Source organism: Scyliorhinus canicula, chromosome 2 (assembly GCF_902713615.1).
Source record: "Scyliorhinus canicula chromosome 2, sScyCan1.1, whole genome shotgun sequence".
NCBI lineage: Eukaryota > Metazoa > Chordata > Chondrichthyes > Carcharhiniformes > Scyliorhinidae > Scyliorhinus > Scyliorhinus canicula.
Genome location: NC_052147.1, coordinates 113,345,823 through 113,364,980, shown reverse-complemented (window position 1 = coordinate 113,364,980; position 19,158 = coordinate 113,345,823). Strand labels below are relative to the sequence as shown.

General features: G+C 46.6%; 1 protein-coding gene across 11 annotated transcripts in view; it reads right to left on the bottom strand.

Moving 5' to 3' along the window:
• Positions 1-14,760, bottom strand: part of LOC119957306 (alpha-(1,6)-fucosyltransferase) — a 933,359-nt gene extending 918,599 nt beyond the window's left edge. For 10 of the 11 annotated variants that reach the window (XM_038785197.1, XM_038785250.1, XM_038785186.1 and 7 more), the window contains exon 1: positions 14,394-14,759. The gene's annotated coding sequence lies outside the window, so the exon portion shown is untranslated. Of the gene's footprint in view, positions 1-14,393 lie in introns of all 11 variants that reach the window. The other variant, XR_005458786.1, reaches the window with a different exon arrangement.
• Between the last annotated feature and the right edge of the window lie 4,398 nt (positions 14,761-19,158).

Below are 19,158 nucleotides of genomic sequence, written 5' to 3'. Positions count from 1 at the left end.
TCTGCGTGGGTTTCACCCCCACAACCCAAAGATGTGCAGGATAGGTAGATTGGCCACTCTAAATTGCCCCTTAATTGGAAAAAATAATTGGGTACTCCAAATTTTTTTTAAAATAAAATTAAAAAATCATGTCAGTTTAGTTTTTGCACAGAGGCGACTGAGCATTTTCCATCTGGGTATTATTTAACACTGACACCCAAGGGCAGTTGATCTTGGATATGGAATAGTCACTGTCAGGTAGACTGTAAATAGTTTGGGGGTTATCGCACAGCCTTCCTTGGCCCCAGTCTGGATTACGATGGGGTCTGTTTCAGATCTCCCACTCAAGACAGTAACAGCTATATCAACATGAAGCAATTGCAAAATTGCAGTGATGATGTTTCTTGGAGATACAAATCATTGGAGCCCAATTCACAGTGCTTTATGATTTATTGAGTCAAATCTTAGGTCAGAACGATGAATGCAATGAAGTGTTCCTATTGTTCTCAACATTTTTCTTGCATTTGTCTAGCCATAAAGACCATGTCATAAATTCCTCTGCGCCATTATCACATTATAGAACATAGAACAGTACAGCACAGAACAGGCCCTTCGGCCCTCAATGTTGTGCCGAGCCATGATCACCCTACTCAAACCCACGTATCCACCCTATACCCGTAACCCAACAACCTCCCCCTTAACCTTACTTTAATTAGGACACTACGGGCAATTTAGCATGGCCAATCCACCTAACCCGCACATCTTTGGACTGTGGGAGGAAACCGGAGCACCCGGAGGAAACCCACGCACACAGGGGGAGGATGTGTAGACTCCACACAGACAGTGACCCAGCCGGGAATCGAACCTGGGACCCTGGAGCTGTGAAGCATTTATGCTAACCCTATATCTTATGGCCCTTGTGTGCAACTGGCAATTTTTTTCCAGCTCACTTGAAATTGTCTTTCTGACACACCAGCAACATGTCACGCTGGACATTTACAGCCAACAGAGATTTCATTCCAGCCCTGTTAAATTTTAATCCAAGTCCACTCCATACTTTAAAGTTCATAGAATTGTGAAAATCCCACAGAGGAAGATACAAAGATGTGTTACTAAATAAATGTTCAAATGCTCTCACTATCTTTCATAACCTTAGACAAAAGTATCATTATACTAACTCCAGCTCAGAAACAATTAAAGGGATTGCAGATATGCAAATTGAATACAAATACACAGCAACTTAATTGAGGCCCATAAACCAATACTTTGAATACAAATGAATAAAGTAATAACACATCTCAGACTTGAATTAACCAGACCCACACAATGGAATCTTCAATTAAAGACATGTTAGCGCCTGACTATTAACTCATCCAGAAGGCTTGAAGATAAAGCATTTTTTTGATGTCATGTTTAATTAAACCATCTGATTGAAAAAAGACCAATTGGTTTTGGCTCAAAAGTTGTCAGCACAATAAAGATCCTCATCTTCACAGAAGATTAGATCTTAATTTCCAAATAAAAATGAAATTCTGAAGGTGCATAATTATAATACAGTACTGAAACTGAGGAATTGACTAGTAGGCCTCAATCATGCCCTGAGCCAATCAAGCCCAGGACAGCTGTCGGCTTTGAATGATGCCATTGACATCTGGCCATCAAATTTTACCAATTGCACACTCAGTTCCAAATCAGCAGTATTGCTAATCAACCTGGAAGAAAATACATAATATATTTCCAACCTGGTACAGTACTGCCCATTGTTCAGTTACCTCAGTTACAGCACTTACCATAAAGTTTTACAGGACAGAAATAAAAATGTTTTAGAAATTCAATATAATTACCCGGAATACATTGACCTTAATCCTATTTATTAAAGAAGGTTGCAGTAGCCCAGTTTGGATGAGGGAAAAATAAAGGAGGAAAAAGATGATGATGAAGTTGCTACGCTATCCTGGGCAGGTGTGCGGTCAATTCCAGCCCATGAACCCCAGAGTTACAACTGTAGCCATCTGGGATGGCCACTTACAACAAGAAACCTGGACGTTCGCAAAGCCTAAAGGGAAATGTGGACAATGTAAGATTCAGGCAGGCACAGAGCCTGAAAGTATATTTGTGAGCAAATAATCCAGACAGCATCGAAACCCCCAACCGATTAGCATTTTAATGGCCCATCTCCGTAAGACAAAGGATTGATACTCAGGTAACCAATACAAGTCCAGACATTTCTGCGCCACTCCCCTTACTCAGGAAGCATAAACAACAGGGTCAATGACTGCTTAGAACATGCCCAGCCATCAAGGCACCCCCCCCCCCTTTCTTGGCTCAGATCGAAGGCAGTGATCGAGAACTGCACAATTAATTGAGTCCAAACCTATGGACGGCCCAAAAGAGCGCAAAACTCCCCAAGGATAAAGAGAGACACTGCCATGTGTTTGATCTCTTTTGGACCTGGGGCTCCGGCAACATCCGTCTCCAATCGCAGCACCACCAGAACCAAGTTCAAGTTCAACACTCGCTACCAGACGGATGAGCCCAACTGAGCAGCAGTTACTTCTCCAGACCCAATAGATCCAGATTCAAACAAAGGGCACTGTTCCTCTGACCAGGTTGTCATAGTTGTTGGGTGTAGTTTAACCAGTAGTGTTTATGTTGCATGTGTGTACATCTTGTGTGTAAATAAAGTACCATTAACATTGATCTTAAACTTACTAACGGTTGTTTGGTTCTTTGATCGATACCCGGTCGAACCTTGTGGTGGTATCATTTGATACCTGGTGACTGAGAGCATATCATTTCACTGTCTAGTTAAAAGGGCAACCTTATTGACTGTCATATTTATAGCAGTAAGAAAAGGCAACACAACGCAAACAAATTAATGAAAGTTAATACCTACTACCCACTTTAGCTGTCCCATCCTCGACCCATACAAACACACAAGACAGAGAAACTCAGAGAGGTAGGAAGGGTAATGATATAATAAGGATGAAGATCAAATGATTCGAGCCTTGCTTCAAAGAGTGGTTCTTTAGCACACTTGCTGATTAAAGTCTCTGGTTTACAGCTTGTAATGGTCTTTTTTGCCGAGTCGTTCATTCAAGGTCCTTGTAGTTTAGAAAGAGAATGCAGTACTCTTCAGTTCTTATCAAACTGGGCCTTCAGCTGGAGGTTGGCATTCAAACGTATATCTTTCTGAAGAGACGCTTTATTTCACATCAAACCTGACTTCCAGGTCTTGGCTTGACTTCAGACCTTTGCAGTCTCAAGAGAATGACACCCATACTTGCTGGAGAGAGAGAGCCATCCTTAACAGTGCCCTTCTGTAGAGAGTTTAGCTGGGTCTTGTGGGAGAGAGTCAGCAACAGCTTTCTGGAGAGGATTTATCTGCAACTCTTCCCTCCATGTTGGCAAAATGAAACTGAAAGATCCTTAGGTCTCTGAACCATTGCAGTGGGATCAGATCCAATCAGCACCTATTACTGGGCAGAGCACAGCTTTTTGGGCCGATTCAATCAAACCAAGTTATCACTGATGCCAACCAGTCTGCAATAACCAGTTTAAATCAGCACAGCTTTCCCAGATTCTTCTGTTTGAATTAAAGGCAAAGGCCGCTGTTTCCTTCTGCTTGAATTAAAGTGGCAGGCTGCCTTAAAGACACATGGCCAGAAGTCATCCGTGGATCAAAAAAGTGTAATGGAAAAAAATAAAGGAAAGGGGAAATAAGGGATAGACAGGGAAAAAGCAAGAATGACCCTTACAAAGTAACAAAATAATTCCTACTGAAATGGAGGATATCAGACAAAGGGCTCACACTTCGTACTTCCCAGCAGTTGATCAAAAGCAACATTGAAAGTCACCTAAAAGCTACTTATGCTGAAAACTATTTGTTATTAATATTCAGCAGTCACTCACCAAATAATAACATTTTTTGTACAAAACATCCGCACATGATACCTATTGCAATGTGCCAGCCACACTACTACTCCCTATTGATTCACACACTCTGTGTCAGTGACTGGTACATGGAGATTGCAGCATTGAAATAAGACTTTCAGCCAAGCAGGTGTACATCTTCCCCACCAGCATTCAGCTTAAACCTACACACTTGCCCATTCCCATGTTCACCCTTCTTCCTTTAACCACTTCCAGTAGTACATTCCATTGTATCACATGTACTGGGAAATAGTCATTTCAGAAATCAATAGTCTTGCCTGTTTAAGTCAAACAGCCAGCTGGGTTATCAGCCCGTTACAGATGCAAGGCCTTCACATAGGGTTGCCAATTGTGATCAAATGCATTCCTGGAGGTTGCATCACATGACTTTCCCCACACTCCAGCCATTCATCAGCCAACACATCCATCCTTGTGACATACGGCCTTCTTACGCCAATTGGAAAGAAAGCAACAAAACCTATTACCCAATTGGATGATGTCAATGTTTTTATATCTGTTGAAGAGAAAAGTTCAAAGAAAATGAAGGAGGAAAAAAAACGTGCATTCTTTAACGTCCCGATGATTTTTCTCAAAGGTTGCACATGGCAGTGTCCTGGAGATTGATCTTCAATTCCTGGAGACTCAAAGCCAACCCTGGAAGGTTTATGGACCTATATCTGGATAGGAGTTTGGTATAATTTGTTGCACAGAACCTTTGATCCATAGCTCGTATACCAGAGACACTGTTCAATGTCGCTGTCAATATCGGGATGTTCTTATTTTTACTACTGATAACTCAGCAAAGACACTGTTCACTTACAACAGCACCAGGTGTCCCAGTTTAGGCATCTTGTGTTTCATTAACTTCAATTAAAATAGCCATGCCTTAGAAACCCCTAATCTTGAGTACACATGCAAAAAGAAAACTTGTTTTGAAAACAATCTTGATAAACTATGATCTTCAAATATTTCAGAGCTCCCAATGCCATTTTCTTGCACGAATCAGACTGTTGATTTCCATCTCTGTAACATTGTCCAGCAGCACCCCACTAATGGCCACTTGCTACTGAAACTCTTGTCTATATGCCTCATTACTGATATCACTTGATTATTCTAATGCACTCCTGGCTGGCCTCCAACGTTCTATCCTTACTCAGTTTCAAGCATTCTGAAGTTCTACCGCCGTGTGTCCTTACTTGCACCTACCACCTCTTGTGTTCACTAACCCACACTGGTTCCCAGTTAAGCAATGCCTCAATTTAAAAAAAAACTCTTCTCAAATATCTCCCATGGCCTCACCCCTCCCTTTGTCTCATCTCCTCCAGCCCCACAACCTCCAGCAATTCCAGCCTCTTGCCCATTCCTGAATTTTTATTTGGTGTCCATGTCTTTGGCCGAAGAGGCCCAAAGTCACTCAAACCCTCTTTAGGCACTCTTTACAACCTACCTTTTTAATAAAATTGTTGGACATCTGCCCCTTATTTCCTTAAATGGCTTGGTGTCAAATTTTGCTTTATAAAGTCCTGCGATATATACACACCCATGTAAGTGGCAAATAAATTTTAAACACCAATTTTTTTTGGCCAAAATTGAAGGGTTGACTTTTGCACAAATAATATTTTGGGGCTGACATGCATGCTTGATATGGGCCCACACAGCACAAAACAAAGACCAAAACAAAATCTCAAGGAAAATCCAAACAAATACCACTCAATCAAATACCTATGAAGTCACAGGTTTCCTTTTAACTGTCAGCAGTCATTATTTGCCTTGCCTTTTGTACGACACGATTTCACCAACGGTTTTAATATTTTAAATAAGCAATGGAATATGTAAAAACCTACAAATTCCAAGAGAAATGATGAAAACCCGAGCAACTGTGAAATTGATAAGCGAGATTTGCACTCTCATTTTTCAACATCGAAATCTCAGACTTGCATTATATACTTTACGTGAAAAGGGGTCTTGTGAAGCAGTGAGCAGCATCCCTAACTCCAGGCAAAAATATTGAAGGGCAGCACGGTAGCATGGTGGTTAGCATAAATGCTTCACAGCTCCAGGGTCCCAGGTTCGATTCCCGGCTGGGTCACTGTCTGTGTGGAGTTTGCACGTCCTCCCCCTGTGTGCGTGGGTTTCCTCCGGGTGCTCCGGTTTCCTCCCACAGTCCAAAGATGTGCGGGTTAGGTGGATTGGCCGTGCTAAATTGCCCGTAGTGTCCTAAAAAGTAAGGTTAAGGGGGGGGTTGTTGGGTTACGGGTATAGGGTGGATACGTGGGTTTGAGTGGGGTGATCATTGCTCGGCACAACATCGAGGGCCAAAGGGCCTGTTCTGTGCTGTACTGTTCTATGTTCTATGTTTTAAATCTACTTCAACACAGTTTTAAATAAATATATTTTATTCCAAACACAATCAACAAGTCACATTGTAATCTGGTTGTGTCTTTGGATGACAAATAGTTTGTCATACCCCAATTTTCACCTTAACTAACAGCACCTTCCAAACCGACCCCCCCCCCCCCCCCCCCCCCCCCCCCCCTCTGCCCACCCGGTGGCAACAAATAGACGCTCGAATAGAGACCAAAATACCATAAAACCACTCCTCTGACCCCTCTTAAGAGCGAACATAATTCTTTCCAATTATAGGAACTCTGCCATGTCCTCCAACCAAGCAGACGCCTCCGACCTATACCCCAATAGGATTCGCCGCCGGGCAGAGTGGGGACGGCCACAGCATCAGCCCTCCTCCCCTCCAGTAGTTCTGGCAGCTCCATGACCCTGTAAGTTACCACCAATGGGCACGGTGCCATCCTCACCCCCACAAAGATAGAGGTCCAGACTCCCCCTAGCTTCGGGAAAGGCTGAAACATATGGATATGATTTGCAGGTCCTCTTCGCACCTCTCACATTTATCTTCCACCTCAGGAAAGAACCTACGCATATGAGCATGTGTCATATGGACCCAATGCACTACCTTAAACACTGTATTAGGCTCATCCTGGTACAAGATGATGTTGAATTCACCAGGTGCATAATTTCACTCCAGCACCCCTCCCCCCACCCCAAATTCTATCCCCAGTTCAATCTTATCACCTCCACTGGCGCCATCTCCGTTTTCAGCAACCATCCATAAATACCCACAATCCTTTCCTTCCCCAGCTCCTCCTGTGATAACAATCTATCCATTGGAGAGAGTATGCCTTGGCATCTGGAGGGGCGAGGGGAGCACCTTGGGTACTGAATCCCACACCTGCATGTACCTGAATTCACTCGCCCCCTCGGCAGCCCGTACTTCTCCCGCAACTCTTCCAGCCTTGCGAACCTCCCTGCCATGAACAGATCCCTTACCCTCTCTATCCCTTCCCTATACCAACTCCTGCACATCAGGTCTATCACCGCTAGTACGAACCTGTGATTCCTGCATAATGAGGCCAGCACAGATACACCCCCCACTCCAAATCTGGTTCCAGAACTTGAGAGATACTACCACTACCACTGATGGTCTACTGAACCAGAGAGAAGAGGAGGGGGTCATCGCCACGACTCATAAGCATGCCCCCATACAGGAGGCCTCCTCCACCTGTACCCCAAGGTGACCATAAAAAGGGCCACCAGTTTAAATTTCAGCCTGTAACAAATGCTACTACACTTGCCAGTGTTACCAAAAGAAGCAATTTTAAATTTGGCCTGTATTGAATCGCATTTCTCCAGCGTCACTTGGCAATTTGCTGCTGCCAACAATTCTGCACCATTGCTGCTGCCAACAATTGGGAGAGCCATCCCACAGTCACTGCTCTTCTCTGCTGCCTTTTGCTTCAGCCCCACTCTTGCAGCTCGACCACTGCAATGTCACCCTTGCCTCCTCTTCCAAGCTGTGGTTCTGATAGTGGGTCAAACCCGACCCAAGAAACAAAAATCCAAATCTGTCCCCTGAGCAACCGGACAAGCTCACTAGCAGGCGACAGGAGACCGTTTTGGAGGTTTGAGTGGGTTACCTCTTCCAGAACTATAGAATCCCTACAGTGCAGAAGGAGGCTGTTTGGCCCATCAGGTCTGCACCAACCCTCCAAAAGAGAACCGTACCAAGGCCCACTCCTCCGTCTTATCCCCATACCCCACAATCCTACCTAACTGGCAACTCTTTAGACACTAAGTGATAGTTCAGCAAGGCCAATCCACCCAACCTGCACATCTTTGGACTGTGGGAGGAAACCAAAGCACCCGGAGGAAACCCACTCAAACACAAGGAGAATGTACAAACTCCACATTGCCAGTTACCCAAGGCCAGAATTGAACCCCTTGTCCCTGGGAGGCAGCAGTACTAACCACTGTGTCACCGTGCACCCACCATTGCCAACAGGTTCCAAAATCTGAATGCACCGGTCTCCTGTTGGGAAATAAGTACGCCACCCCAAGTGTGTAGGGTTAAGTGACTGCCCGGCCCAAAACCTGCCCTCTTAAATAATTCAAATCCCCAACCCAGGGGTCAGAGAATGAAATGTCACCTTGACAAGGGTGGCATGGTAGCACAGTGGTTAGCACTGTGGTTTCATAGTGCCAGGGTCTCAAGTTCGATTCCCGGCTTGGGTCACTGTCTGTGCAGTCTGCACGTTCTCCCCGTGTCTGCGTGGGTTTCCTCCGGGTGCTCCGGTTTCCTCCCACAAGTCCCGAAAGACGGGCTGTTAGGTGAATTGGACATTCTGATTTCTCCCTCAGTGTCCCCGAACAGGCCCCAGAGTGTAGCGACTAGGGGACTTTCACAGTGGCTTCATTGCAGTGTTAATGTAAGCCTACTTGTGACATTAACAAAGATTATCATATCAATGGTTTGACGGAGGATACACTAGGTTATATTAAAAGATTCTGATCAACATTGGGTGAGTGACACATAATGCATGCAGCTTATGTGTCGTCTTATTCCAGAGAGTCCCAGTGGTGTAACATGTTTGTTTCCATTGCCTTCGTAGAAATGTCCCTCAGCTGCTTTTTGACAACTGTCCAATTTAGGATTCAGCCATCTGGAAATTTATATAACACAGACCAGATAACGGAAGTCTGATTTTAAAGTCCAAGTCAGTTTTCTTTCACCCACTGGTTTATGTTACGATGTGCTGGCTTTAGTTACTAAGCTTTTTGATCACTAAAGTAAAATACATCACAACTCGAGTAAGAGTTCAACTTGGAACTCTCCCTCTTCTCTCCTCCAGACTTTCCCGTTCTGTTGTGAATGTGACAAAAAAAAATGACAGTTTTAAGTTAATGATGGGAAACATGGAAAGTGATAAATGCAAATAAAACAATGTTTCCTGTTCTGGTCATGCACCCAGAGTGGGAATTAATTGACCACCAGACAATGATCTCACGTTAGCCTCTGAATCTGAATCTCTCTCCTGAAAAGTTACAAGCTCAATGACTTCACCCAGTTAACTGCAATAAAACATACCATCAAACCCTCAACATAGCTCATAGGAGGTCTGTGAATATTCTAAAAAAATAATGCTGAATCAGGGGTTAAAACAGAACATCCTCACACCAAAACATTCGCCCACATGTTCACAAACAAATGACAAAAAGGAATCAGGAATCACCCATAGACACCATTAACACCCATCACCCCCCTCCACTCCAACTAATGTTCAATGTTATCCAGTTCTTGAAAGTGCATTATGAATAATGCCCATGAATTGTAGAACCCCTTCTATCCTTCCCCTCAGTTCAAACTTAACCTTCTCAAGAGTCAAGAATTCCAACACCACGCCAGGGCACAGGGTGGAGAGGTTGCTCTCCAACCCATCAGGATCCTCCTTTGGGCGATCAGTGAGGCGAAGGCTACAACATCTGCCTCCGCACCCGTTTCCAACCCTGGCTGGTCCGACACCCCGAATATGGCCTCCCGGGGGACAGTTTAACGTGCACCACTTTAGAAATTACCCTAAACACCTCCTTCCAGTAATCCTCTAGCTTTGGACAGGACCAAAACAGATGAACATGATTAGCGGGGGGCCCCCGCAACGTTCACACACATCTTCTACTCCTTCAAAGAATCGGCTCATCCTCGCCCTCGTGAGGTGTGCTCTATATACCCCCTTCAGCTATATCAGCCCCAACTTCGCGCACGAGGTGGAGGCATTCACTCTCCGGAGCAGTAATTTATGCATTATGACGTGCTGGGCAAACCTCTTGCTTGAGTTTCCGGTACATCTTTTTGACAAAACTAGGAAGATGGGACCTTCAGTTGTCAAGGACATTGTTATCTCTTCCATCGCACTGTTGCTCTGTAACTGATGACTCCTCTGATCATCTCCATTTTAATGTTTCCACAGTTCTCCTGGCTCAGTCTTCCAGCAACTTCATATTTGAATCTGACCAATCACGCTTCAATCTCTGTTGAGAGTGCTGAAGTGTTCTTAGTCAGAGTCACAAATGACAGTCTCTATGACTGGCGGTGGTTATTGAACCAAAATGGAAGCAAGTCAACCTCAATCCCAAGGGTCTTCTTAAGAGGGAAAGAGACTGTGATACTTCTTCCCTCCACTTCCTCATCAAATTATGTGCATCCTTCAGCACAGTTGATGACATCATCCTTCTCCAGTGCTTCTCTTGCAGTTCAGCGGGACTGCCCTCACTTGGTTCCAGTCTAACCAACCCTGTGTCGAAGTGTCTCCAGCAGTGGCATCTCTTCCTCCCTCTCCATCACAGAAGGTCTATCCTTGGTCACTTTATCTTCTTGATCAACATGCTGCCCCTTGGCGACATAAAGAACTGAATCCAGCTTCCATACCCACTCCGACAACACCAAGCCCTGTTTCTCAATCACCCTCTCTTCGACCCTCCACTACCTCTGGGTTATCAGACTGCTGAGTCAATCTCAGATGAACTGCCATTCAAAAGGCCCTGTATAAATCCAAGCTGTTTTTGCCTTTCCCTCATTTCATCCAGAGATCTCCAGCCACCTCTTAAACAGGGCTAATCAATAGAGCATCACCGATCATCAAAACAGCGGCAGCTGCCTCTCAGAAACCAAAATAGCTTCGAAAATCCACATCAGAAATAATTGGAAGGAACTGAAATCAATAGCAAATTTCCTTTTATTTTACTATCACTTAGTTGGATTTTTGGACGAGGTGTGCACGTAATACACAAGCATTCGACTCTCTCAAGTGTAATACCACTGTAGGTAGACTAATTTGAGCATGAAACCTTTTCCTGCCTTTTGAAAATCTGAAATTAATCGAAATTTTGCAAGTTTTGTGCAGGCTTCAACCACTATTAATGTTTCTGACATTAATACCACGCATATAGAAAAGCCTTGGGCACTTGGCTGGTACTTGGCCAATGAACCCATTTGCTAAAAAGAGTTCAAAAGTATAGGTTCGAAAGAGAATTCACCAGCACTCTCAAAACCCGCATGCTTTTAAGTTGAAGAGTACAAATAATATATATATTAACACAGAGGAATGTGACACTTATGGCTAGATAACTACCTTGTAGGAAACAAGAGCAGAATATTCTACTTTTACTGAACCTGTGCTTCTGTCTGCTGGTATCGCAACAGCTAATATTGTATCTGCCGACATCTAGTGCCCATCACTAACTGCTAGGCTGTTACCCCTGGTAATAACTATGTTGAAAGAAACAGTAACTGCTGAAGGCAACCCACAGAAAAAGATGCACTAATTGAACAAGGTTTTTTGAAACAGTTTTAAAAGCACTGAAATCATAAAGTAAGTAAATACAGAATTGTTTTTCTTTCACATCAGCCACCCCACCAGACCACACAACTGACAGTCTCGATGTCTAAAGCAAAATGGTATATCTTAAATGGTATATCTTGAAACAAATCATCATCATAATTCTCATTTGGTGCAATATTCAACTGCGATCTAGAAACCGTAATCACCGTTTGTGTTTTCACTCAACGTCTCCCCCCCAAGCCCATCAGAGGATCCCACATTGACAGAAAATCCTTCCGACTAGGTAGGCAATCACAGAGTTACTGTCTTCAGCACCAAATAGTTAAATACACATAGACAAAATAACATGTTGTTTCTCGTTGGTTGTAACCACAGTGTTAAACTGTCCAGCATCTCTCAAGCAGTACTTAAGTTTTTTTAAATTGTGATTTTAAACAGTCTCACAGCATGAAACCAGGTCACAATTTACTTTCACCCCCTGATCCATCAAGATATTGATTTGATTAATAGGGCAGCTTCATGTAGATACAGCACATATTGTGAGCTTCACAAAAGATCAGACAAATCACGAGTAACACCTCACATGATTTCCTCCTTAAAATCAAAATAACCTTCACCTGGGTCAATAAATAACAATTTGAGGTTCTTATTTCATAGATTTACAGTGTAGCATCAGGTAAAGTGTCACCTTTGCTGTACAAGAACAGTAATCAGTTACGTGGCCGTGCACAATTCTGAGACAGCAGTAAGTACATGAGAAAAGCCACTCAACCCAATCCCTTTTGAATGTCCCTAATGCTTTTACTTTAACTTCCCCGGTCATTAGACTGCTATCATCGTCCATCATTCTGGAATGTAGTGCAATGCCGGAAAGGGCGAAATGCAATAATAATTTTCAACAGAGAACTCGGTAAATATTTGGGGGGGGGGGGGGGGGGGAATGCAGTGCTCTGGAGAAGAAGAGCGGGGGAATGGTAATAATTGGATAGTCCTGTCAAAAAGACAGCACTGTCACTGGTTGAATGCTTCATCAATTTGCTCCTAATACCCTGATAATATTATCTTTCAACCATTTCATTTTTTGTTCTAGGTTTGCTTTCCTGGTTCAAATTTGAAGTATGTCTCACATGTATGTTATGCGCACATGCAGCACTTAATGCAAACTCTCAGAGCCTCTCCTTATCTATATTTTTCCAAGACTACAGTGCCCCTTCAGCAGTACTCTGTTAGCTCACTCAGTCTTTAGAAGGTTACCACATCAAAATAAAACGTGCATACTATATGGACACTTTCTGAAAGGTTCCAATGCTTCAGTGAGAATCAAGTCTGAGCATTTAGATTCAATATCCCCAAGTGACACCACTGAACACTGGAGCAAAGAGCAACCCTGGATCGCACTCACTCATTCTGAGACTGTGAACTGGTGTCCATTTGACCATTTCCAACTTCAATTGGGTTGATAAACGTATCCCATTCCCACACTGTCTGCAGGTTTACACTGTGGTCAGAATGGGCTCACCTATTGAGTGATGCTCAGTGATGTCCATTCAATGTGTGCGCCCTCTACTCCCTTGTTTTCACTGATAGCTCTCTACCCTTAACCCAATCTTCAGCACCCCAAAGCTCTTCAACGTCCCTCTTCAAACTGAGCCCCACTTTAAAGAGCACAAACCAATCGCAGTGTTGTGCCATCCGTAAAATGTAGATACTCACTGGTCACAAAAGGGGGCGAATAATCCTCCCTTTCATCCCCTGGTGCCGCTCTCCTCCCGTTCAGCTCAATGAACAAGGTTCCCGAGAGCTAAGTTGCATTATTTACTTGTGCATCTGGGTCACGAGTTGAGTGCATCACTCCCACGAATGAAGTTACTATTTTCTAAAGAACTGTTGCTTTCTGTTTCATTCAAAAACGCCACACATTTCCCCCCCGAAATCAGGAACTCCCCAATTAAAAATACGTGTTGGTCAATTTTTACTTGGAAATCCACACACACAATGAAATCCTGGTCAATGAGTGTACTCTTCTCAACGTGGGGGGGGGGGGGGGGGGGGGAACAGGAATTCCACCAGGACCCTTTCCTCCCAAAGCTAAAGCCGTTACTTCTCGCAAGCTATCGCCAATTTGGTCACCAAACCAAATACACCCACTGCAAACTTAGCAGCGGTGTCCACATCTGGCTTGCACAACACGATCTTTCATTCCAAGCCAGCCGGAAACATCTTCATTACAAAAAAACTATTCCGAATTTTCCCCCAGCACTTTATTTGAAGGGGGCGGAGTGTTTCTCGGTTAACAATAAATAAATCTCCCTCTTTTTCAGAAACCACTCGACTTTATATATTTTTTTTTAAACAGACGGGGCGAAGCGCATCCGCTGTCTGCAATGAACAATCTGACACATTGAAACTGTGGGGAAATCAACAAAAGAAAAATCCAAAGAGGGGCCTTCCTTCCAGCAGCAAATCCTTCAAAGCACAGCTCACAGTTAAGTCCCATCGCCTCGATTCCCCTTTTTATTTCCCTTCCCCACACACACACAAACACACCACACAGAGCTGCAATCGTGAGAAAGCCAGGGTCCCCCCCGGAGGTAACGGTAAAGCAAATGGGTGGATGGTGATCGTTTGCCTAAACGCGCCGACCGCTATTTGCAGAGTCCAGGAGCAGCAGCAGGAACACAGGCCGAGGGAGAGGGCTCCAAGCTCGGCTGGGACAGAGTGGCTGCCCGCGGAGCGGAATACAGCAGCAACACACACACACACACACACACAGAGAAACGAGGTACAAACCTGCCACTTCGGCTCATAGAGGCTCCACGCTGCTGCTTTCCCCTGTTTGGTTGAAGGATGGGTTCTATATTTCAATGAATATGTACATTAGATGGTGGATCCCACTGGTCTTTGATCGCGTCAGGCTGTATTTGGCGGAAACAGGAACTCCAAGGGGGTCTGTGTGTGTCGCTGTGTGTGCGAGAGGATCACAGATCAGCTACAGGGACCCTCCATGTAACGGGAAGGAGAGCCAGGCGCTGAATGTATACAGCAGCCTTGCCTGAGTATGTGCGGTGAACAGTGAGAGGAGAGAGCACAGTCCTGCTCAAAGAGCTCAGTTCAGCCCATCTCCCAGGCACACACTGGCTGTGGTGCGCATGTCTTTCCCCCTTTCATAAGCAGGAATCACATGGAGAGAGAGATCCAGCTGAGAATTTGCACTGCCCCGAAATCCCGTCCCCTTTTCTGCACATTAGCTATTGGTTAACGCTCCGTAAACATGTTGCATCGATTATGCAACCCTCCAGAAAGAAGCATTATTAATTGGCCACCTCCACTCCCGCCAGTGGAAAGCTGACCAAACACAAGGAAACCGAAACAAATTGCTGCATCGTTATACTTACATTTGATCATTAACATGAATCCCTGAGGTTACAGCACATCATGAGGTATATTTAAATCCATTCGAACGCCCTATATGTATTAGGATGTAGTAAATGTTCAGATTGAACAGCCTCCAATGCATATATCAATTTCCATATTGGAACACAACGTGGAGAACTTGATCTTGCGCTGCAATAACCTGTTGTAAATATCTGGATGGACTAAATATATGTATTAAGATCCATTTAAGAAGTGCTGTTTCAAGGGGACTGAGTAGGTTTCTGAGCAGCAACCTTATTGTTACACTAACTTAGAGGGTGGAATCGAGTGCTCTGGCTGGTTTCGAGCGTGGAGGCAGTAAGGGCATGCACTGAGCAAAATGGTCACGCACTAGAACTCTGCCACCTTCCAATCTCTGCCAGAAATAAGTTCTGGTCAGGAAGGTTCATGGTTAACCTTCTTGCCCCACCACCAAGGAGGATTGTTATACCGTCAATTCACTGTGAGACCGTGAGAACGAGTGAACATTAGGCTTTAATATCCATGAACTCGCCTGCCACAGTCAGCTGTACAAATGAGTGCCACCCACAGGTGGCCGGACTATATATATGGCCCTGGTGAGGGCGGAGCCAGAGGCGGAGCCCACCGGGTTTCCAGTACAGTACCTGGAAGTAGCCCGTATCATCACTTCTAGGTCATGGGTCACATCATTATACAGACAGTACAGACAGCTCATGCATTAGGTGATATACATTCACCACATTCACCCCCTGTTAAAAAAATCAAGTCCAGCAGGGGTCACGTGGGGTCATTAGAGATTCAGTTTGTCTGGAGGCCGGACTGTTCCTTTAGACCTCCTCAGCTCTGGCGATGCAACGGGCATGGTCATTGCCGATGGTGACTCCGGGGGCGTCGTGTCTGGAGCTTGAGCCTCAGTCCGGCATGTCGGAGATGGTTGGGGGGTGGAGTTAGACAACGGGGTGGCAGGTGGTGGCAGTGCCAGCGTGGGCAAAGACAGGAGACTCAGGGGGCATAAGGAGTGCAGGGGGTGGCTGCAGGCAGGGGGGAGGGGGGCGCATTGGCAGGGGAACCAGCTGGTGCCAAATCTCGTAGGGAGACCGTATCGTGCTGTCCGTCCTGGATAGCCCGAAGTCAGTCATCTTGCGCGCTGGCGCATGTGCCGCAGGACAAGGCATCTGGGGGCTCGTTGAGCTTCCCAGGACGATACTTGATATCGTAATTGTGGGTGGAGAGTTTGATCCTCCACCTCAGGATTTTGTCATTTTTTATTTTGCCCCGTTGTGCGTTGTCGAACATGAAGACGACCGACCGCTGGTCGGTGACGAGGGTGAACCTCCTAATGGCTAGGTAGTGCCTCCAGTGCCGCACGGCTTCCACTATGGCTTGTGCTTCCTTCTCAACCGAGGAGTGTCGGATCTCGGAAGCGTGGAGGGTTCGAGAGAAGAATGCTACTGGCCTGCCTGCCTGGTTGAGTGTGGCGTCCAGTGCAACGTCTGACGCATCGCTCTCTACCTGAGGGGGACAGATTCATTCACCGCGTACATAGCGACCTTGGTGATGTCGGCCTTGATGTGGCTGAACGCCGAGCGGGCCTCAGCCGTCAGGGGAAAAGTGGTGGTTTGAATAAGTGGGCGGGCTTTGTCCGCATAGTTGGGGACGCACTGGGCGTAGTTGGAGAACAGTCCCAGGCATCGTTTGAGGGCCTTGAGGCTGCAGGGAGGGGGGAGTTCCGTGAGGGGGCGCATACGGTCGTGTTCGGGCCCTAGGACTTCGTTCTCCACGACGTAGCCGAGGATGGCCAGTGGTGTCGTGCGGAAAACACATCCCTCTTTGTTGTACATGAGGTTGAGGGATTGGGCGGCCTGGAGGAACCTCTGAAGGTTGGCGTCATGGTCCTGCTGATCATGGCCACAAATGGTGACATTGTCCAAGTACGGGTATGTAGCCCGCAAACCGTACTGGTCCACCATTCGGCCATTGTTCTCTGAAAGACCGAGACCCCGTTCGTGACGCTGATGGGGACCCTGAGGAAGGGGAAGAGTCGGCCGGCTGCTTCAAAAGCACTGTTGTGGCATTCTTCTGGGCGGATTGCGAGCTGGTGGTAGGCCGAATTCAGGTCGACCGTTAAGAACACACAGTACTGTGCGATCTGGTTGACCATCTCCGCTATGCGGGGGAGGGGGTACACATCCAGTTGCGTGAACCGGTTAATGATCTGGCTGTAGTCTACAACCATCCAGTTCTTTTCCCCGGTGCGTATGACCACCACTTACGCTCTCCAGGGGCTGTTGCTGGCCTCGATGATCCCTTTACTCAACAGTCGCTGGACCTCCGACTTGATAAAAGCCATATCTTGGGAACTGTACCACCTGCTCCTGGTGGCGATGGGCTTATAGTCGGGAGTGAGGTTCTCAAAGAGTGAAGGGGGGATACCTTGAAGGGGGCTGCACACCGTGAGGGGGGGTAAGGGTCCGCCGAACTGTAGGGTCAGGCTTCGGTGACTGCATTGGAAGTCTAATCCAAGCAGTAGGGGGGCGCAGAGGTGAGGGAGGACGTACAGCTTAAAACGGGCGTACTCAGCACCCTGCATCGTGAGGTTAGCGATACAGTATCCCCGGATATGGACCGAATGGGATCCGGAGGCAAGTTTGGGATGCAGGGTATATGGGAAGGGAGCAGCGCCTTACCGTGTCAGGGTGAACAAAGCTCTCCATGCTCCCGGAGTCGAAAAGGCAGGGGGTCATGTGCTCGTTGACCCGGACGACCATCATTGAGTTTTTCAAGTGCTTCGGCTGCGACTGTTCAAGGGTAACTGCGCCCAGCTGCGGGTAGCCAGCGTGGTCGGCGGTGTCACAAATTGGTGGCCCCCATGAGTCGCACTTGTCGGGCCGGGTCGAAGATGGCGACCAAGATGGCCACCCCCATCAGTCACACGTGTCGGTTGGTGTTGGAGTCGGCGGGTACGATGGCGGCCCCCATGAGTCACACGAGGCTGATGACGTGTCTGAAGGGGCCGTTCCGGGCAGGCACACAGCCATGTTGCACGGTCTGCGGGCCTGTGAGTCCATGGATCGGGCCTGGTGAGTGTTCGATTTCTGGGCTTTAGGTCGGCCCAGACTGACTCTGGCGAAGTGTCCCTTTTTCACACAGTTGCTGCACGTCACTGTGCGGGCTGGGCAACGCTGCCAGGGGTGTTGACCCTGACCGCAGAAGTAGTACTGCGGTTCCCCGGGCTGGACTGGCAGCTGCGCGGCACAGGTCTGCGGCGTAGTCGGGTCTGACAGGGGCCGCGATGATGGTGTCCACGAGGGGTTCGGCGGGTCTGCGGGGAACGCACTGAGGCTCTGGTAGGCCACCTCTAACGAGGTAGCTAGCTTTACCGTGTCCTGCAGGTCAGTGGTCCCATTGTCCAGCAGGCGCTGCCTGATGTAGTTCGATCAGACTCCAGACACGTAGGTGTCCCGGATCTGTAGGTTCATCGGTTCTTCCGCCATCACATCCCGGTAGCTGCAGTTCCTCACGAATAGGGTCAGTTTTTCCAGGTACTCATCTATCGATTCCCCAGCGCGTTGATGGCGAGTCATGAGGAGATGTCGGGCGTACACCTCGTTTACAGGCTTCACGAAATGCGCCTTGAGGGTTCCGACCGCCGTCTCGTACATGGCCGCTTTCTCGATCATCACGGAAATTCGATGGCTCACCCGAGCATGGAGGAGTCGCAGTTTCAGTGGGAGGCGTTGTGGAGGAGTCGAGGTAGGCCTCGAAGCAGCGAAGCCAATGTTCGAAGATCTCCTTGTCTCCTTGTGTTCGAGCTTATCTGGCTTTAGAGCGGCTTCCATGATGCTGTCTATGGATATTAAATTGTTATACCGTCAATTCACTGTGAGACGTGAGAACGAGTGAACATTAGGCTTTAATATCCACGAACTCGCCTGCCACTGTCAGCTGTACAAATGAGTGCCACCCACAGGTGGCCGGACTATATACATGGCCCCAGTGAGGGCGGAGCCAGAGGCAGAGCCCACCAGGGTTCCAGTACAGTACCTGGAAGTAGCCCGTGTCATCACTTTCAGGTCATGGGTCTCATCATTATACATTCAATATAGTCAGCTCATGCATTAGGTGAAATACATTCACCACACGGATATTAAATGGCCTA